Raw genomic sequence first — 21,577 nt, 5'->3', positions numbered from 1 at the left:
GCAGTCCAGTCCGTGACAGGTTGCCAAAGTAAACTGCCTCTTCTCGATTTGCTCTCTCAGACCTAGAAAAGAGAAGTCACTGAACACTGACTTACTGAGTACCATTTGTCCGTGTTTTGAAAGCTTCAAAATGTGTTCTTTGGACCACACACTTGGCCTAGAACAGCCTATGTCCTCCACACTCACACACACCACACCACACTGCACACCCCACACATTACCCGCAGTTTACCCTTTGCACAGATCTGTTCTTTAGGACTGAGTCATTAACATGATCTTGTCTTCATCCTCATGGGCTCATTGGAGAAATCTAAGAAAGGATTTTTTAAAAAAGATTTTATTTATTTATTTGACAGAGAGAGAGAGAGAGCACAAGCAGGAGGAGAGGCAGGGGAGAGGAAGAAGCAGGCTCCCTGCAAAGCAGGGGAAGCCCGATATGTGACTCAATCCCAGGACTCCAGGATCATCTGAAGGTAGTGGCTTAACCAACTGAGTCACCCAGGCATCCCTAAGAGAGGATATTTGAATCAAAATTTACCTCCGGGGGCGCCTGGGTGGCTCAGTGGGTTTAAGCCTCTGCCTTCGGCTCAGGGTCTTGGGATGGAGCCCCGAGTCGGGCTCTCTGCTCAGCGGGGAGTCTGCTCCCCGCCCCCCATCCTGCCTGCCTCTCTAAATAAATAAATAAAATCTTAAAAAAAAAAAAGGTACCTCCAGGAGGTCCATCTTCTTTCCCATTAGTTGACTAACTGCTTTCTGACACTTTCTAGAAGACAATCAATCAGTTCTGTTTCAGCCCTTCTCCAGAGGGAAGTCACTGTGAAGAGATTCCCCAGCCCCCCTCATCATGCACGCTTTGTATCACCAGAAAGTTCTCTCCATACCGATCTAGAGTTGCTCTCTCCCTCACACCGGGCTCTTCTTAAAACAACAAAGCCGGTTGTGAGGACGTCTTTGTTTCTCTTCTGCACTTCAAATGATTTCTTGGGCATCTCTTTACGAGTTTCAGGTTCATCACCTTTATTTCAGATTGGTAACGAGGCACGTTCCGGGAATGTGTATATGGTTTCCGTATAAACAGTCCCCAAACTCATGTATCAACCTGACAAAGTCTAGACTCCAGCGTTTGTTTCAAAAAGAAAAACAGGCCAGTGATGATAGGAAGAATCCCGTCTGTAAATTGCGCTGAGGTGTGTTTATATAACTACATAAGAGTTTAAATAAAGCAATCTAAGAGTAAACTAAACTACCAGTCAGGGCACAAGGGATTACAGATTTCCAAGCCCATGGCCAGCATGTCAGGACGCTGCTTCCGGGGGTGAGTTTCAACATTACCACTCTCATCTTGAGACACTAAAGTTCAAAGACATGAGCCACTGCCTCGAGTCAGACAGAGCCCTCCTTTCAGGGGCCTGGAATACCCATGACCACTCTGACCTAATCCAGGTGACAATTTACAGCTGATCATATGACCCTGTTGACTCAGGCCGGTATCTGTTTTTTTTTTTTTTTAAGATTTTATTTATTTATTTGACAGACGGAGATGACAAGTAGGCAGAAAAGTAGGCAGAGAGAGGAGGATGCAGGCTCCCTGCTGAGCAGAGAGCCCGATATGGGGCTCGATCCCAGGACCCTGGGATCATGACCTGAGCCGAGGGCAGAGGCTTTAACCCACTGAACCACCCAGGCGCCGCTTAGGCCGGTATCTTAAAGCCATTTTTCATCTCATGGGACAGCAGGCTTGAGTGGGAGCGCCTCAACTGGCTGTGAATTTTCATCATATTTCTTAGAGAGGTCTGTGACATGCCCCCATCCCCTGCCCTACGCCACGGATCCCTAGAGCTCCTGAATCACAGTTCAGCCATCACTCATATTTTCTAGAGAATCAGGGAAGGAATTTGTTCAATGATTTTGGCTTGTGCTCAGGGTTAAGCAAAGCCAGAAAAGGACAGATGAACCAAAGTAATATATTCAAGTAATATATTCAAAGCAGTATATTCGAGTAATATATCATGCCAGATTTAAAAGGTTGTAGGAAGAAGTTTGGGGGGTTTACAAGCAAACACAATGTTTTGTAAGATTTCATAGCCGTATGTTAAGTAAATGTGATTTTAAGGCAACTTGCTCCATGCTCTCTGTGTATGATTACAAATAGACAACTCGATATGAAGTATATATCTTTAAGACCTATAATCTATTACTATTGGATGCTGCAACTATTTTGGGTCCTTGGCAGAATTTATAATTAGGAACACAATGGACAGATGGTATAGGCTGGTGGCTCAGAGACACGGAGAAATATCATCGTCCAGACTCCTGACATATTTACTTGCAACACCTTAATGAGCTCCCAGCTGGCCTGCCTGCCTGTTGCCTCTCCTTTCCGTACCCCATCCTCTCCAGAGCCGTGAGGATGATCCTTGCTGAAAACAGCTTATGGCTCCTCAGTGTCACTCAGATAAAGACCACGCTTTTAACATGTTATTTAACACTCTGAAATCTGGCCCCAACACGCCTCTCTAATTCCACCTGCCACCAGGTCACCAGACACCAAATATTCCTGCCTTATTTGTTAGGATTCACCTAAGACTCTGTCCTTCATGAAGTCTTTGTACCACGGAGCACACACCTACAGAAGAAATCAGCTTGAAAACGGAATTCTAGAAGGGCAGGAAAGCGGGTGGATGGTGGAAATAAAGCGATGTGACTTCCGAGCTAGGTTATAACAAAGACACGGCTTCTGTCCCGCTCTCTCTTTCTTGGGATGCTTGCCCTTGGATCCCAGCTACCATACTGTGAGAAGGCCCTTGACATGTGGAGAGGCCACGTGTGGGGGCTCCCACCAACAGCCCCAGTCAGGCCCTCCGCTGATAGCCAGCATCAGCTGTCACAGCAACAAGCCTTCTGGCTCCCACCTGCAAGCCCTCTGGCTGAGGCCCAGCCCTTACGGAGCACAGCGAAAACCATTTGCCCTCCGTGACCCACATTTCTGACCCACAGGACCCAGGAGAGATAATAAGTAGTAATTGATGCTCTAGGTCACTAAGGTTTGGGGTAATTTGTTATGCGGCCAGAGCTAATTAATATGGTGGCACTGGCCTGGTTTGTACCCACACGAGGCAGCACATTTTGGTTGCAGAAGTCTGTATACAAAGGTAACACCAAAGGCTTTTTAAATAATGAGCTTTATAGGAAAAACAAAGAGAATATTTGAATACTGACTAAGAAATGAGGGATGTGTGTGTGCATGCATATGTCTGTAGATCCGTACTATCTTTTTTTTTTTTAAGATTATTTATTTATTTGACACAGAGAGAGAGAGATCACAAGTAGGCAGAGAGGCAGGCAGAGAGAGAGGGGGAAGCACGCTCCGCTGAGCAGAAAGCCCAACTCGGGGCTCGATCCCAGGACCCTGAGATCATGACCCGAGTGGAAGGCAGAAGCTTAACCCACTGAGCCACCCAGGAGCCCCTCTTTTTTTTTTTTTTAAGATTTTATTTATTTACTTGACACAGAGAAAGAGAGCGCAAGCTTGCAGAGCATCAGGCAGAGAGAGAAACAGACTCCCCGCTGATCAGGGATCCCGATTGTGGCCTCGATCCCAGGACCCTGGGATCATGACCTGAGCTGAAGGCAGAGGCTTAACCGACTGAGCCACCGAGGCAGTACCCCCTCCCCGTGTCATATCTTAAGTGTGAATAAATCTAATGGGACAGAAATGTTAGTCCCTGGAGTCCTGGTTGCAGCCACGAGTTCCTCTCCTCGGAGCCCTGGTGAGCACAGCTACTGTGATATTGAGGACAAAGGCGAACTTGGGTTTCGATTTCCGTTATCTGCACCTGAGCTCTTCTTCTGTTGTGTCCTGTGGGATTTTTTTCTTCCAGGCTATTTGTTGAAGCATTGGTTGCTTCTTGTTCAAGGATCTTTGTACCGTTTCCAGATCTGTCTCTATGTCTGCAAGGATGCTTGCCAGACTTGCCTTCAAGTTCCAGAGCTTTGTCTGTTGACCTGAATGCTGATTTGCTCCATTAGACACCTGACTTCCTATTGTCCACATCTCCATAGTGTCATTGCATTCAAGTTCTGACGTTTTTTATTTTTAATTTTTGTTATCTAATTCCTGGGTTGATTTTCCATGATTTTAGTCAGCAAATTAAATACTCTCTGGTTTTCTAGATCCCATGCTAGCCAAGGATCAGTGTACTGTTGCTGCCTTTTCTTGCTTTTCTTCCTGCTTCTCTGGCTGAGGGTCGCTGGGCAACGCATGGACATGCCCACCGTGCTTCTTGCTAACAGCTCTAGTTATGGCTGTGGACAAGGTGATAGAAAAGATCATGGGTAAAACAGAGAAGTTGTGAAGGTCAGAGAATTTTCACTGCATAGCTGAGAGTTAGCTAATGCCGGCTTCAGAGCCAGGGTGCTCAGCAAATCAAATCTCTCTCTCTCTCTCCTTTTTTTTTAATTTGCGCGCGCGCATGCGCGCGAGAGAGACAGAGAGCGAGCACGAGCAGGGGGAAGGGGTAGAGGGAGAAGCAGACTCCCTGCTGTATTTCATTCCCTAATGTATTTCATTACATTGAAATAGGAATGCATCTAATTTGCGGGGGGTTTCAATTAGCTTCAGGTGAACTAATGGGAAGACCAGGCTTTGCAAGAGCCAGCACACTGCACGGCTTGTCTGTCCAGCTTCCTGCCCACACCCTGCAGCGCGCCATCCCCATGCCTCCTCACCCAGCGCAGGAAAAAAGCACCGAAGAAATGGCTCCTGGCTGGACGAAGGTCTTATTTTCCAGGCTAATAGTTTTTCCAGGGAGAAAGCTCCTTGGTGGTTTGGCTCTGACGTTCTTCCTGCTGCAGGACTGGGCAGCATCCCTGGGACTAAAAGCCAATCCCGCGCCTCCCGCCCGCTAGCTCACTTGATCACGGACGGGTCACCAAACCTATGCCTCGGTCTGCTGAGGATAGTCAGACTAACGTGAGGGGGTCTAGCCAGGCCTGAATGAGGCCAGGCTGGTAAAGTGTGTAGCGGAGAGCCTGGTCCTGGCACACTCTCCTTTAATTTCTTGAACTGTCAGAGACCATAACAGACAATTCTTTCCAAACTTCTCATTTTATAACCGAGGCCACTGAAGACCAGACAGGTGAGATGACTTATTCAAGGTCACCTAATTAGAGTAGAATTTGGTAATCTGAACTGGAGCTTTCCTAAACCCCAGAGATAAAATGGGTAAGAAAGAGGAGACAAGGGGCACCTGGGAGGCTCAGTGGGTTAAGCATCTGCCTTCAGCTCAGGTCCTGATCCCTGGGTCCCGGGATCAAGCCCGCATAGGGCGTGGAACCCAATGTGGGGTTTTGAACTCAGAACCCTGAGATCAAGACCTGAGCAGAGATCAAGAGCTGGAGGCTTAACCAACTGACCCACCATATGTCCTGATAAGCGTACTTTTGATTAAGGAAAAATAACAACAACAACAAAAAGATTTTGAATTGGGAAAGTAAATTTCCAGGGAATCCTTACTTACATTTACAGTGTAAAATCTCCAACTCTTGGATGCCTGGGTGGCTCAGTGGGTTAAACCACTGCCTTCGGCTCAGGTTGTGATCTCAGGGTCCTAGGATCGAGCCCCGCATCAGGCTTTCTGCTCAGCAGGGAGCCTGCTTCCCCCTCTTCCTCTCCACCTGCCTCTCTGCCTCCTTGTGATCTCTGTCTGTCAAATAAATAAATAAAATCTTTTTTTAAAAAAGAAATCTCCAACTCTCCACTTTCTCTTCAGCTACGAGTGGAGCACCACATTATTTTCTGTAGCTTCTCCCCGGGAGCACTGCTCATTTCGGGTGTGTGGGTGCTGTCTCTTTGCTGCTCTCCATCCCTGGGTGTGCGCTTGCTCGGCCCTGGGCCAGCTGGAGAGGAGCCCCCCAATTCTCCAAGACTCGTTTTTTACCGCATAGACTTGGGCTTCCAGCCACTGGCCTCCCATCTGTCCAGGATCCTTCGGTCCTGTGGTCCCTCATAGAATTTTGGAGCTGCTGCCACCATAGTGACAAGGGAAGCACACTCTTTGTTACAGGAGAGGGCTGATTCTGTGTCACCGGCACAGACGAAGAACAGCCTGGAACCAGGTCCGTTGATGAGGGCCAGAGCCATCTCTTGTCTCCAAGCCTGGCACCTGCTGTCAAGCCGGCTGTGAATCCAGACCAAGCCGGCGACCAGGGCCAACACCGCTCTAGGTGTCGGGGTCTGGAGTGACATGGTTGCTGGGAGCCTGGAGAGTTAAGGGAATCAGAGAGTTAAAGGGTCTAAGCAGGTGAGGCACCCCGGGGGCACAGCCGACCACGTGCCAGTGAGAAGGGCCACCAGAACTACGCTGACCAGACCCGCCGGGTCGACTGCCCATGAGTATGAGTCCCAGCTGCGGGGGTCCAGGGGCTCCTTCCGGCTCAGGCCGAGGGATCCCTGAGAATGTCTCAGCCTGGGCTCGTCCTGCTTCCCCAAGGAGCCACCCACAGGCTCAGCGCGGCCGCTGGGGAAAGCTCACGCCCTTCGCGACTCTCAGGACGGGGTCCTGTCACCAGCCTGGGAGCCCTTCTCGAACGTTCTCTGGAGTGCGTCTTCATCATGTCCCATTCACATTTCAGTGGTTCCTTTAAAACTACTGAGTTCTGTCGTGATAATATGAGTAAGTAATAGCTTGACTGTGAGCACAACAGAGTCCACTCACAACGCACTTGCTCTCCACCGCTGCTCCGTACGGTGATGGCTGTCATTATGGTACGACGTGGAAACTGAGGCATTTCTAGAGGGAGTGACTTGCCCGGTTGCCTCTGCAGGAAGCAGAGGGCGGGGTGCAAGGCCAGGCGGCTGTGGCTGAGCCCCTCGCCTGGGACCCATCTGCCTGCGATGGCTGTTTCCAGGCCATCTGCAGTCAGACGCCGGTCATGCCGGCCAGGTTCTGAAGACATTCAGAAATGGGGGTGTGTGTTGGAAATAATGTCATTATGATGACTTTAAATACAAGCCGGTAAGAATTAAAATTGCTCTAGGAGCCAAAAACTTTCATACTATAAAAAGCTTGATTTTTTCTAAAAATTTTTGTGCTAAAATACACAAAACATGAAGCTTGCTATTTTAATCATTTTCAAGTGTACAATTTGATGGTATGACTTACATTCACAACATTGTGTAAACATCACCACTACCTAATTCCAAGCTCTTTTTTTTTTTAATCACCCAAATAGAAGCTCTGTATCCCCAGCCTCTTAACCTCCAATTCACTTTCAGTGTCTAGTAATTTGCCTAGTCTAGATGCTTTCATGACAGCGGGGTTATACTATATTCATTCTATTATGTCTGGCTTATTTCCCTCAGCACGGTGTTTCCACAGTCCATCCACGTCAGAGGACATGCCCCAGCCACATCCATCGTGTGGATGGACCACATTTGGATGGACACCTGTGTTGTTTTCTGCTTTTGGCTGTTGTGAACAATGCTGCTATGAACATGGGTGAACAAGATTCTGCTTGAGTTCATTTTCGATTCTTTGTGCATATACCTAGGAGTGGAACTGCTGGGTCATAGGGTAATTCTATATTTAACTTTTTGAGGAATTCTTTCCTGTTATGGAAATAAGCAGGTTTTAAAAAGGGGAATGAACTATAATTGCATGGAATCAATTTCATTGCTACAGTCAAGAACCCAACCAATCCCATCTGTGCAGTAGAGTGACGATGACATTCTTGATGATATAATTTTAAAATTTTATTTTATTTTTAAATTTATTTTTTCAGTGTTCTAAGGTTCATTGTTTATGCACCACACCCAGGGCTCCATGCAATACATTTTTAATTTTTAATTTTTTAAAATTAAAATTTAATTAAAATTTAATTTAAAAAAAATTTTTAAGCTATTATTATTAAGTAGGCTCCACATCCCACATAGGGCTTGAACTCATGACCCTGAGATCAAGACTCCTGTGCTCTACTGACTGAGCCAGCCAGGCGCCCCTTAATGATGTATTTTTAATTTGATAATGCAGAGATAACAAATAGTTGGATTGTTGTGAAAACTGTATTAAAAATTCGGCCTTATTGGGGCACCTGGGCGACTCATTTGGCTAAGGATCTGCCTTCAGCTCAGGTCATGATCTCAGGGTCTTGCTCAGCGGGGAGCCTGCTTCTCCCTCTCCCACTCCCCTTGCTTGTATTCCCTCTCTTGCTTTGTCTCTCTCTCTCTCTCTCTCTCTCTCTCTCTCTCGCTATCAAATAAATAAATAAATAAAGTCTTAAAAAAAAGAAAAAAAAAAAAAAGAAGTTCAGCCTCATCAGCAGAGGTGATCCGGAGTTTGAGAAAGCGAGAAGTCCTGAACAGCCTGGGTCCCACTGCTGAAAGCGCCTCAGAGCAGTCTTGGCAAAACCAGGAGGGCTGGCGGCTCCTCGAGTCTCTGTTCCCTCTGAAATATCCTGTCAAAGCTCTGTTCTTATTGCTCAGTTTTGAGCATGTTTTCTGCGTGTGATGACTCCATGTGTGGGTGGGGGGGACGGGTCTTTGGGGAGACAGGCCGGGGCGGGCGGGGGACATAGCTCTCACTTCGGAAACATCCTTCTGGCTATTTTGATGTCCTACTGTCTTCCCTGAATGGCTGTCACTGGGTCATGTTAAAACTGAAACACCCGGGGCGCCTGGGTGGCTCAGTGGGTTAAAGCCTCTGCCTTTGGCTCAGGTCATGATCCCAGGGTCCTGGGATCGAGCCCCGCATCGAGCTCTCTGCTCAGCGGGGAGCCTGCTTCCTCATCTCTCTCTGCCTGCCTCTCTGCCTACTTGTGATCTCTGTCTGTCAAATAAGTAAATAAATCTTAAAAAAAACCAAAAGAACAAAACTGAAACACCCTCAGCAAACTGGTAATAAAGTGACCCCATCCAGAAAGCACACTTATGACTCTATTTTCTCCACTCCTTTTCTTTTCTTTTTTTATAAATTTTATATTTTAAAGATTTTATTTATTTATTTGAGAGAGAGAGAACATGAGAGTAGAGAGGTCAGCAGGAGAAGCAGACTCCCTGCTGAGCAGGGAGCCTGATGTGGGACTCGATCCCAGGACTCCAGGATCATGACCCGAACCGAAGGCAGTTGCTCAACCAACTGAGCCACCCAGGTACCCTCTCCACTCCTTTTCTCAGGGTACCTTGACAGGAGGAGGAGGAGACTGCTCTAGAGCAGCTGCCTCAGGGGAAGGCTCTGTGTCATCAGTTTTCCTCAGAGCCCAACCCGGGCCCTCACACAGATCCTTTACTGTGGGCATCGCGTCTCAAAGGTCAGGCCTCTATGGAGGCTCATTTCCTCAGGGGTTAGCTCTGTGTTGGAGGTTTCCTCCGAGGCCCTGGAAGGTTTCTGCACTCATGGCAACCTCTGGTGGGGATTCCAGAGCTGGTGGGCAATTTCCAGGGCTTTCTGTGTCCCGGCTCCCTCCTTCAGATCCTTTTCCACCACTCGGACTCTAGCACTTTCCCTGATTCTGTCAGGCTTGTAAGTCTCAACCAGGATAGAGTATTTAGGCAGATGGAGAACATCTTTAAGGAAAATGTCAAATTCCTTTAGCTTTATACATTATTTATTTTTCATTACCGTGGGCACCTGGACATGGTTCGGCCCATGTGAGGTGAGTATATCCATCCTTCATGCCACTTTCCACCAGGGCAAGCCTATACTTTTTCCAGTGGCCCTTAACTCAGAAGTCCTCTCTTTGTCCCATGTCCTGTGGCCATCTTGGGTGATCGTAACATCATGTTGATAACAAATTGGTTACCTCATCCACTCAATGAAGAAATTATTGACTAGCTACTACTATTGGCTACAAAACAGTGTTAAACAAAATACAACATGGAAACCAGACTCGAAAATCCCTTGATAAAACCAGTGAAGCCAAGGCTAGGTTAGCTTATCCTGCGGCGCAGGTGACGTTAGCTTGGGTCACCTTTTTTTCTTTTTTTAAGATTTATTTATTTATTTGAGAGAGAAAAACAGAGAAGAGGGAGCGCGAGTGCTCCAGCAGGGGGAGGGGCAGAGGGAGAGAGAGACAAGGAGACTCCTGGCGGAGCAGGGAGCTGGACGTGGGGCTCCATCCCAGGACCCTGAGATCATGACCTGAGCTGAAATCAGGATTGGATTGCTCAACTGACTGAGCCACCCAGGCGCCCCTCAAAAATGTTTCTTAAGTTGAATCGAATACTCCATAAAAGATGATATTTATCTCTCAGATACGGTTATTCAGAGGTGATTCCATAGGACCACAGAACTTTGTTTTTTAAAATTTTTAGTCATTCATTCATTTATTTATTTTTAAAGGATTTTATTTATTTATTTGAGAGAGAGAGAGAGTGCAAGCATGCATAGGGGGAGGGGCAGAGGGAGAAGCCGACTCCCTGCTGAGCAGGGAGCCTGACACGGGGCTTGATCTCCAGACCCCGGGACCATGTCCTGAGCTGAAGGCAGATGCTCAACCGACTGAGTCACCCAGGCACCCCTAGACCACAGAATTTCAAAGAACATTATCCTAAAATTATCTAGGTGGAAATATTACTAATGATAACGTTAGTTTCCCTGTTTCAATCCAGTAACTCAGGTCCAGATCGGTGTCAGGTGAGGGCTTGCAATTTCTACGTGGAGTTTGCGTGGAACTAGTGGGTTTGTACAAACAATGACTCGTAGCATCCTCTGTGTGGGGGTCCTGGTTCACACGGTGGGGAGAAGGGTTTGCCTCCCAGGACGGGTGCACACCTGGGTCACACTGATATTAAAGTCTGGTCTGGGGAGGTTGTTGGCCTCCTAAGACAGGACATGAGCTCCGGGTTCAAGTTACTCTCTTCCTGCACTTGTTGGAGACAGTCTCTCTGGCAGTGGCATAAACAGACCCCTGCCTTTACTCGCTGATTCCCTTCCGGTTGTTGTTTGGGCTGCTGTGAGCATTCTTCTGGACAGTTTTTGCCCTCCCTGGCAGGGGGCTGGGGAGTGAGGGCTGCTCTACTTCGTTCCCTGGGCTGTTGACGGGCTCAGGTTGGGAGCTGCCAGCCGCCGTCAGGGGTCTGCACGGATGAAGGACATCTGCTCACATTTCTGCTCTCTTTTCAAAATCTGCTAAGAACGGAACCCTTCATGATTGATTTTTTTTCCTTAGAAACTATGAACATCGCCAGCTAATCTCGGGCTCCAATTCTCAGGGTGCGCGCCAGCTTCATTAGGTTCAGATGGAATTGGACGGAGTTTCTTATTGTTGATGACTTCCGTGCATTTTTTAAAAAAGATTTTTATTTATTTATTTGACAGAAAGAGAGAGAGATGGCAAGGAGGCAGAGAGGCAGGCAGAGAGAGAGAGAGAAGCAGGCTCCCCGCTGAGCAGAGAGCCCAATGTGGGACTCCATCCCAGGACCCCGAGATCATGACCAAGACAAAGACAGAGGCTTAACCCACTGAGCCACCCAGGCACCCCGACTTCCGTGCATTTAAATGGGAACCCACAGTGGTGGTGAACAGGGCTTTTTTGGGGGGACATCACTGTCTTTTCCTCCTCAGATCTGTGTGTTCCAACCAGCTGCTTGGAACCCTCTAAATTTTTTTAAAAACAGGAATCCCAAACCACTTCCCAATTAGCATATTGTCACTCGCAGCCTGTGCTGGCTGCAGGAACATTTGCTCCCCCCCTCCCCCCGCCCCCAGCTCACTGGGCGGAGGAGCGTGGCGACAGGGGCTGGAATGCTGCAGGTGAAATGGTATATCCGTGCGCGCTCTAGTGGTTCCAGCAGGCCCTCAAGCATCTCCCGCATTGCACACTTTTTTCTTGGTCACACTGGCCACCGCTCCATCTGTCACTCTGGCCTCACTGAGTTCAGATCCGTCAGAAGCCCGCACCCACCCTAGCTCCGTCTTTCCTGCCAGCCTAGCTCCTCCCCTCTCCCGCCCTCTCCCGCCAAACCCCATCCCTCCTCTTCAGTCCCCTCCTGTCTCTGTGGCTGGTTCCAGCTTCCGGTCCCAGCTTGCTCAACACTTCAGAAACAGGGCCTCCCACCTTCCTTGCTTCCCTCCACCCTAATTATCCGGCCCCTCCGTGGGTGTTTTCTGTTCCTCTGTGGTTTGGGGCTGATGTTTCTGTGTGTCGGTTGCTTCTGTTTCTGCATATTTACAGTCGGTCAATTCTCTTTCTAATGGTGAGCGAGGAGGCATGAATAATTTAAAAATAATTTGCATTTGTCTCTGGAATGCATTTCTGTGCTAACGCTCTGCATTTGGGGGGTGTCTGATACTCTGGGAATTCACACGTCAAAATTGGTCATGAGGCAAAGTATAAAATGCCTAGGGAGGAGTGGGGGAGCATGTTTTTCCTCCGGCCCCCGAAATATTCTTTGGCTCTCAACTCCGTGATGAAGTTGGAAAGCATCACTCCTCATATAGTTGGCTTGTTCTGGACCCAGGAGAGCCTTTCCAGTCCCTTCAGGGTGTCTGTTCAGCTGTTTGTCTGGTACACACTATCTCTGTCAAGGGGGGAGGTAATCAAGAGGCTGACTTGGAGGAAAATGATCAGGGCCCAAAGAATTATCTGGGGAAGAAAAATTCCTTAATTGCATGACTTTGCCAAATGAACATTCATTAAATATATCAGCTTCTCGGTGTGCACGCTGAATTTAAGGGGGTTGATCGTTTTTGAAAAATTGTCCTTGCAATCCTTATTCTAAGATACGTCAGCAATGTGATGCGTGACTGAAAGTATTTACTGGCTTTAAACTACCAGGGTCCTTTCACATAAAAATAGAGGTGCCCTTACAGGGCTGAGTAAGCATTTGACATTCAGGGTGGTGTGCCGGGGAAAGGTTTGCGGCCCTAACCCACCATGAGAAATATTTCAAGTTAGCTGATTTGTTACATAAACACTCCAACCTCAGACTCAGTCTGGGCAATGATGTCCCCCTCCTCTGGGCTCTGCCCTGCCAAGACGGAGGGGCCGTGGGCTCTCTTCAGAACGCAGCTGCCTGTAGTCTCCTACTATCCTGCGATGAAATAGGGTTTTTCTGCAAGGTTTTATTTACAAAGCATTTCAGGAGACGAAAATGTAAACCTGGGTTCTTGCTTGTCCACTGAGCCTTCCTAAGGGTCTGTGTCTGGGAGCCCTGGAGCCCAGAGAGGCCGGAGCTGAATAAGGCAGGGAGGAAATGTGTGAAAAAACATCTAATTTGGTCTGAAGAGGTATGAGGAATTGAGACGGTGTCGTGATGATGCCTATCATCAAGGCCGGGAGACTGATGGTTGTAAATGTGTCCTCATTCTTTCCATGACCATTTCTGGTTTTTTCTTTCTTTCTTTTTTTTTTTTTTTTAAAGATTTTATTTATTTATTTGACAGACGGAGATCACAAGCAGGCAGAGAGGCAGGCAGAGAGACAGGGGGAAGAGGCAGGCAGAGAGAGAGGGGGAAGCAGGCTCCCTGCTGAGCAGAGAGCCCGATGCGGGGGTTCGATCCCAGGACTCCGAGATCATCACCTGAGCCAAAGACAGGCTTAACCCACTGAGCCACCCAGGTGCCCCTCAGTGAGCATTTCTTTAGCCCTATCTACCTGTTAGACATCGCGTTAGGCACAACGGTGATACAAAAGTGGATTTGGGGTTAATTTTTTAAACTTCAGTATGCAGGAGAAAAAGTCAGTGAACTTGTCAAAATAGAGATTCCCAGGATTCCAGAGAGGACAATTTATTAGGTCTAAATGGAGATGGGAAGCTGCATTTTTTTTTTTTTTAAGATTTTACTCATTTATTTGATAGAGATCACAAGTAGGCAGAGAGGCAAGTGGGGGGCGGGGGGCGCGTGTTAGCAGGCTCCCTGCTGAGCAGAGAGCCCGATGCGGGGCTCGATTCCAGAACCCTGGGATCATGACCTGAGCCAAAGGCAGAGGCTTTAACCCACTGAGCCACCCAGGTGCCCTGGGAGCTGCATTTTTAGCAAATATCTCAGGTAACTCGAAGGCAGATAGTCCTGGAATCAGTTTAAAAACAAAACAAAACAAAACACCTATAAAACTAGCCTAAATGCTTGGGAGTCTGCTAATTGCCCAGAGAGGATTTATTTCTATGTTCAATGAGCTCATACGCACTTAGCTTACCTTGAATACACCGGATGCGGCCAGTCACAGTGCTGCTCCACAAAAATGACAGCTGAAATGACACACCCATAGCCTGGGACTCTGGAAAGCAACACTAGGTCCGGAGACTGTACTTTGGACCTGGGGATGGTGCTTACCCCAGAGTTTACGCAGCAGAGAGGAACAAGATTTCCATGACCTGGGATGCCTTCCTGCAACGGTAAGGCTGAGATCATAGGAAGAATTTCCTTCCTTTTTTTTTTCTCATGCCAAAGGCTCAATGATGTGGTCCCACTCTATCAAGTATTCTCTCCATGCTTTTTGGTTCGACATCCACCTTCTGTCCTAGAACGAGCATCTTGCTGTGGTCTGCAGGAAGGCCCAGCGGTGATCATTAAGAATGGTTCTTTGGATAATCTCCTGGATCTATGGTTATCCTAATGCATGCTCAGAACAGGATGGATTTGTAGTTCACACCGCACAAACAGCTACTCAGTAGGAGGGCACTGGCTCTTCAGCTCCGTTCCATCTCTAACCACCGGTGTTATCTGCCTAAGGTTCTGGGCACTGGCTTGCTCTCAGGAAATTTATGGCCTTTAGCAAAAATGTTGCCCATCTCTTGTTGGATAAGAGCTTGAAGGCAAACCAAACCTAATTGACCAACCGCTAAATCTGAACATGAAAGCCTTCCTTTAAAAGTGGTTCTACGTGTGATGTGGGGTCTCAGGGCAATGCATCGAGGCCATGAAATCTGCCCCATGATTTCTGAAACTTTTCTTTCCCTGAAACTTTTGACATTTATAGATCTCGATATTTTCTCATGACATGAACCGAGACCTTTCATTTCGAATTCCTCCATTGGTTTTAGGGTCTGACACCAATTCTCCTACACCGCTTGGCTGGGTTTCCTATGACTCAATTCAATTCAGTTCTGACACCTACAACATGGAGTTAGTGGGGACTCCACATGTGGAGGGTCCCCAACAAGACGGCCTCTGTCCCCACTTCCAACACCATTTGCAGGTGGGCTGACACATGTTCAACAAACGGATGGGTGAATTCGCTCAGAAAATACTTACTGATCAATACTACCCTCTCGTCCACTCTCTGGGGGTTGGGGATACAGTGGGGGAATGCCCCAACATGAGCCCTTCAGCCAGGGAAAGGGTACGTACGTTGATTTCCTTTTCCTACAGGACACAGCACTCTGGACTTTCCAGAGTTTTTTATCGTCTGAGTTAGGCTTCTTTTCTATTGCCTGCCTATGCTACTCCAGAATCAAAATCTTAAGATTCAGAGCAGGGCTCCTGCTGGAGGGAGCAGGGACCCTCGGGAATGACCTGGGGCACAAGTGCGGACATGCCAACATCTGAGAGCGGCACAAAGCCGCCACAGAAGCAGGATTTAGGCTGCTAGAATTCCATTAGAACCTTTTTTGTGCCTGGGATCCCGTTCCCAGTGTGGTGAAATCCGTGCACCACTCCGTGGAATAACGTTTTTAAATGCCACGTATGAGTTTAAAGCAAGCCAATGTGGGGGTAGAATGTGATTATTAAAATACTGTAAGGTAATCACATTGGATGGTAGCGATGTATGTGGCTCTTACGTGTGTGGTAACGAGGTAGTGGCTGGTGTAATGGCCGTCGTGTTGAGGTCGTGACGAGCATCAGTGCTACTCTGAATCTCGGCAGACAGTGGAATGTCATATTAAAAATACCAGACACAAGTACTGTTTTACTGCTGTGGTCTGTTGCCGGCATTCATACTGGACGGCACCTCTACATTACAGTTAGAGGTTAGTAAAAACAAAAATGGCGCCGTTCCCCCCTTCAAGTTCATGGACTTCAGAATTCTAGTCCGTTCTCCCTTGTCTGAAGTGTAGCTATAGAAGAGCTTTTTGGGGAGGGGGCTGATCAGTCTGTCTAAGAGAGTTCAAGGAACCACAGTTTACTAACCAACTAGTCTACCACAGTAGTTCACTTCTTCAATGGCTATTTTTTATAGGTTCTTAACAAATGGTACAAAAATGCACTTATTATCAGTTAACTTGTAGCCCCGTGCATGCACACATTTATAGAAAAGCAATGGATGAATATGGGTCTGCAGATTTTTCTGGAATAAATAAAGTTAAGTTTCATATACCCTTTTATTGGAGTAAATTATAAAAAAACAAACACACCTGGGTAATGTCAGACCTGAGGATTCTTTTAAATATCTCGTGTGAAGAATACTCATATACTGTTCTAAGGGGGCCCACACACTCTAGTTAAAACAGACAACCCTGGAAATAGAAGAATAAAAAGAACAGCGACAATGGGTTGGCTAAGTGCCTGGCGGCTACTTTCCGGAGCCTGCAGTCGTCTCTCCCTTGTTATCACTGAGTCCCCGGGGTGTGTTCCCCTGGGAGCTCTCACAGGCTTCTTCTGGTCTGGGTCTTGATCTCTGCAAGAGTGGCTGCTACAGGAATGCGAGCAGGGAGGAAGGGAGCCCACTTGTCTGGGGGGGGGGGGGTGGGTCACCAGGGTCCCAACTGCCATTTTGGGGAGGTCCGTGGTTTCTCACGTTTCAATTATAGAGGCAGAGAGAGATCAGATCTTGGGAAGAGTTCTCACTTAAAACGACCATGTCAAAGGTGGTACGATTTCTTTTCCTTGGGCCTTGGCCTCAGAAGACACGGTAGATAAACGAGCTCTCCCCTGTAACACCTGCTCCAGTCTAGGAAGGCCTCAGGTCATTGAGTTGACAAGCCCGTTAATGAACCTGCCGAAGACCTTTCTTGTCAGTGGAGCCTGCTCCTCCCTCGGCAGGAGCGTACGGTAGCAGACTAGTAAATGGTCGAAAACGAAGCCATCAGAGGATGCCGGCCACACAATGGGAAAACAGTTTGGGGTGCTTAGCAACACCTGGGTTACCCGGCCGTTCATCACGAGCGTTTGAAAACTCTCCCCATTTGTGTTTGGGTTGCTTTTATTTTCTTCTTTTTGGTGAACTGGCTGACTGCCTGGACAAAGGAGATAAGGGAAGAAGTCTCTGGTCTAAAGGCCTTGGAACGTAGATTTCTAGGGCGCCTGGGTGGCTCGGTTGGTTAAGCGACTGCCTTTGGCTCAGGTCATGATCCTGGAGTCTCAGGATCGAGTCCCACGTTGGGCTCCTGGCTCTGCGGGGAGTCTGCCTCTCCCTCTGACCTCCCCTCTCATGCTCTCTCTCTCAAATGGATAAATAAAATCTTAAAAAAAAAAAAAGATTTCTAAAAACATATTTTCTTAAAACACTTTCTAAAATAGAAAATGAAACTGAATAGCAGAGGAAAATTATGAAGAGTCGAGTAACAGAAGGCAACTGCTTAAAAAATGAACTTGAAAATGAACTCCTGAGCAAGACTGCTTCCTAAGGGCATCACACAGAGAACAAGTTTACTGTGGACCCTTAAGACCTTCGAAGTGTTAGGTAGTCGATGCTATGTTTGGAGAGGGGGACTCCCAGATAGCGGACGGGGAGGGGGTCCACCACACACACCCTTCAGAACCACCAGGCTAAATTGTTCTTGAGACACAGTCTTGGTGTGGGGAGGCTTTATTGTTATTTTTTAAAATTTATTGCTTAGTTTTTAAGATTTTATTTATTTATTTGAGAGAGAGAGAGAGTGAGTCAGTATAAGTAGGGGGAGCACTGGAGGGAGAGGGAGAAGCAGACTTCCCACTGAGCAGGGAGCCCGATGTGGGGGTCGATCCCAAGATCGTGAGATCATGACCTGAGCCGAAGGCGGACACTTAACTGAGTCACCCCGGTGCCCCGGGGCTTTCTAGTTATTAAGCTATGTTTTGGAACGCACTGAATTGGGCATAAAGACACATTATGGAAAGAGCAACTACAGAGCAGAGTCACTGAAGGGGGCAGCGCAAGAGGACGCAGGAAAGGGCCGACGTCAAGGTCTCCTGCAGGATGTGCCTGTGGGACATTTAGGATATTTATGGTGACTACTTTCCTTATACTGCTTAGAGGACAATCCCTTCTTGTTTGCTCCTGAATCCTTGGTTTTGTCTAAACGTTGATATAATTTTATGTTATTGTAGGAAGACATGGAATCAAAAAAGGGTCAGCAACTCCCGGGAAGAGGGTCCAGGCCATAGAACATTCTCTCCTACTAAGGAAGGGTTGGACAAACGGACAAACACTTGCCAAACACCTGACCTTTAAGAGTCTCCTTCCTTTGCCTATGGGCCTTGGGGAGCTTAACGGCCACTGAGATTCATTCACTGGGGGAAGAAACGCATCAATCCATTAGTTTTTAGGTAAGTGATGCCAAGTTTACTGGCGCTGAAAACAGTTCTAGATATAAAATGCACTTTGTTTTCCAGGGTATTACCACACTCCGGCAGTCAGAAGATTTCACAACGGACCAGATATTTCTGTGTGTGAGCGAATGTGTGCGTGAGTGTGTGCGTGTGATTTCTTTCTTGTTCGGTTTCCAAAGCCCTGGCTGTATTCACAGGCTTCCAGAAGATCGGGGTCAGGCCACAACCCCAGCGTGAACCGTTACCTCTAGAGAGCAGAGCTTTATCTGGCATGGAAAACTCACTGGTGGGTTTTCTAGATACATGTTTATTTGCAGTTCAAAGACAAAATAGAAAACTCCAGAGTGGAAAATGCTACCTTTTAGTGCACACTCTTTTAATCCCTCCGTCCCCATAAAATAAACTTTCTGAAGTGTAAGCAGTGGGAAATAATGTAAACTGTGCAGAAACGGAAAATAAATTAGTTTCTTTCAAACTCGGTGGAGGTCCCTTTACTGGACAGTGAGCTTGGTTGCACACAGAATTTGGTCTTGAACAAAGAATAAATCTTTGGCCTATTTCCCCATTGCTCCCGCGTTGCGTAAGAGGCATATTTCAAATTCACTTTCTTCTCCAACGGCAGCAAAAAGGCAAAGAGTAGTCTGTTTCGTGAGCCTGGAAGACAAAAACATGTTTCCGGGGGTTTAAGAACAGCTTTTTACCCTGTGGTGTTAAACTGTTACTAGGGCTCTAAAAAGCTGGAAACTGAAAGAAAATTCGACAGCCAATAAGGGATTCTCTTCACAAGACAAGGCCGGGATCCCTGTCTGGAGTCTTTTTACTTAAGAGCCACGGAGAAGCCCAGGGTGTGTGACCAGGACCACGCACACTGCAGGCAGCGAGCCAAGCCCGGAGGAGATCAGGCAGAAATTCCAAAATTCTAAATTTGGGCTCTACAGTCTCTAGGATCCTGCTGAGTGAGAACGCTCAAGATTTTAGAGATTTTAGATTAGGAATCCTGTCACCTTGGATTTTGGTTTCTCTTATGGTTGGCACAGAAAGTGAGGTCTGAAAAATGCATTTAGGGCGCAAATGGAAGGGGGAAGGTCCGGACCTTCTTACTGATGTCGAAGCTTTCTTGTTTCCTCTCAAAGAATCTTAAAACTCCGACGCGGCCGGAACCTGTCATCTGCTTGAAGGAGAAGCGGTCTAACTACATTTTACAAAGAACAAACACACACCCGAGTTCCAGAAAACACATGGTCCCCACTGCAGCAGGGACTGTAAAGGTGGGTGTTGGGCTTTTACTCTGAATGTACGCATGGAGGAGTTGATCTGCGGGGCCAGGAGTTCACACTGGGCAGGAGAACAGCGAGTCGGCCTCCCACCAATGAGGGAGGGCTCTGGAGCCGGAAAGGATGTTGGCTTAGCTTCAGAACCCAAGACAGTGACGAAGACAGGACACCGGGAACTCGGGATACTCCCTGAGCATCTAATTCAAGTCAGGGAAGTACACAGAAAACAGACGCCCGGCAAGCATGATCATCATTAACAAAAAAATATTTTTTGCTGTGAGGAAGGGAGGTGTTTGCCTGGTGTGAACTGCGCCCCCTTCCCTTCCCCTTTAGAGAGGTGGCTGGTCTCATTCAGTGGCTCTGGTTCTCCCTGACCTGAGGCTCCGTGAGGCTTGTGGAGGAAGGGAGGTGGTGGGCTTCATGGACTGGAAATAACCCAGGGAGGGCAAGTCTGGAAGGACCTTCCAAATCTGTGCGTGCTAAAGACCAGCTGATTAGCCGCGTGATCTTAGTATCCAGTGGTTTAGTGTTTAAAGGGGCCTAGAGTATGCGGTTCCAGGTCTTAAGAAAAGGCAGAAGAATGTTGGCAGAAGTACAGAAAGTCTGAATATAGATTTTACGAATTGGAAAAGCAATCGCTATGGTGAGAATTTAAAAAGGAATCAGCTGTTTATTGTTACCCAGTTATTCAGGGAAAAAAAAACCAATTTCAGAATTTTACGAAGACAGAACATATGAAACATTCTATCTTGGTATGGGATTGATAAGAAACCAAAGCATACCCAAACACGTTTCTTCTTCTTTTTTGGGGGGGTGGGGTGGGGGAGGGGGTGAGTGAGCGAGAGAGAGTGTGCGAGTGGGCGGAGGGACAGAGGGAGAGGGAATGTTAACCAGGCTCCACACCCAGCGTGAAGCCCAACTCAGGGCTCGATCTCACGACCCTGAGATCATCACCTGAGCCCAAATCCGGTCGGATGCTTAACTGACTGAACCACCCAGGCACCTCCAAAAAAGTTTCTTTAAAAGGGAGCTAAGAACTTCCCACCTATTAAGCTTTAAAATATTCCATTTTAGTTCGACAGATGTCAGTGAGATGGTAAAGATGGCATTGCTGATTCTGTCCCCACCATCTTTTATTTAAGTGGCCTGGGCTTCCAACTGTGTACTCCAAGGATGGTCCGGGACGACACACTGACCTCTTTCTTGGAGCGTAATTGTGATCAGTGGTTTTTGAGTGGTTCCTTGAAAAGATAGTTTCAGTGAGCCCTGACTGTTGTTTGTAAGTGACGAATCACTGAATTCAACTCCAGAAACCTACATTGCATTGTATGTTCCCTAAATAAAAGTTGAATTAAAAAAAAAAAAAAAAAGGACCCAAAGCACAGAGCCCAGATGCTACCCTTGGGAGCCCCGAAACCTTGTGGTTTATAGACTGGGGATGACAAGCCCTGCCCAGGGAGGTCTGCGGCAGCAACTGCACTCAAGATGAATTTATGATTATTTAATATCATCGAACATTCCTGCTCTGAAGGCAGCTGTTTAGGGAGAAATGAGCAGGTATGACACTCTTTTTTGCATGTGCAATTCTAGAAAAAACCTTGGTCAATAACGAATATCTAGACGAGGGCTAGAGTCAGTCTGATGCTGGACTCTAGCCAACCACACTTGGGGACAAAGGGAGTACGTGAATTCTTCAGGAAATCTACTGGACTTTATAGTGTCTGCCTGGAGCCCGCTGAGACTCAGATATAGGGTAAAGGTTCAGAATGAGATACCAAAAGGGAGGGGAAAAAGTCCAGTCCGAGTCCAATCGTCTTCAAACAAAAGACTAAAGAGTATCGTGGCAGGGTCCGATCCATTGGGACAAATGTTGTATTTTAATTAGTTGCGTCT

At 47.3% G+C, this 21,577-nt stretch overlaps 1 protein-coding gene across 1 annotated transcript in view; it reads right to left on the bottom strand.

The window, feature by feature from the left end:
- Positions 1 to 18,697: 18,697 nt before the first annotated feature.
- Positions 18,698 to 21,577, bottom strand: part of MTHFD1L (methylenetetrahydrofolate dehydrogenase (NADP+ dependent) 1 like) — a 183,700-nt gene continuing 180,820 nt past the window's right edge. Inside the window, exon 29 of the mRNA XM_032836357.1 lies at positions 18,698 to 19,064. The gene's annotated coding sequence lies outside the window, so the exon portion shown is untranslated. The remainder of the gene's footprint in view (positions 19,065 to 21,577) is intronic.

The sequence above is a fragment of the Lontra canadensis genome, unplaced genomic scaffold, assembly GCF_010015895.1.
Source record: "Lontra canadensis isolate GAN:19392208 unplaced genomic scaffold, GSC_riverotter_1.0 scaffold92, whole genome shotgun sequence".
Classification (NCBI taxonomy): domain Eukaryota; kingdom Metazoa; phylum Chordata; class Mammalia; order Carnivora; family Mustelidae; genus Lontra; species Lontra canadensis.
Note: the sequence above shows the minus strand (reverse complement) of the source record. Positions and strands in the feature narration are given on the sequence as shown.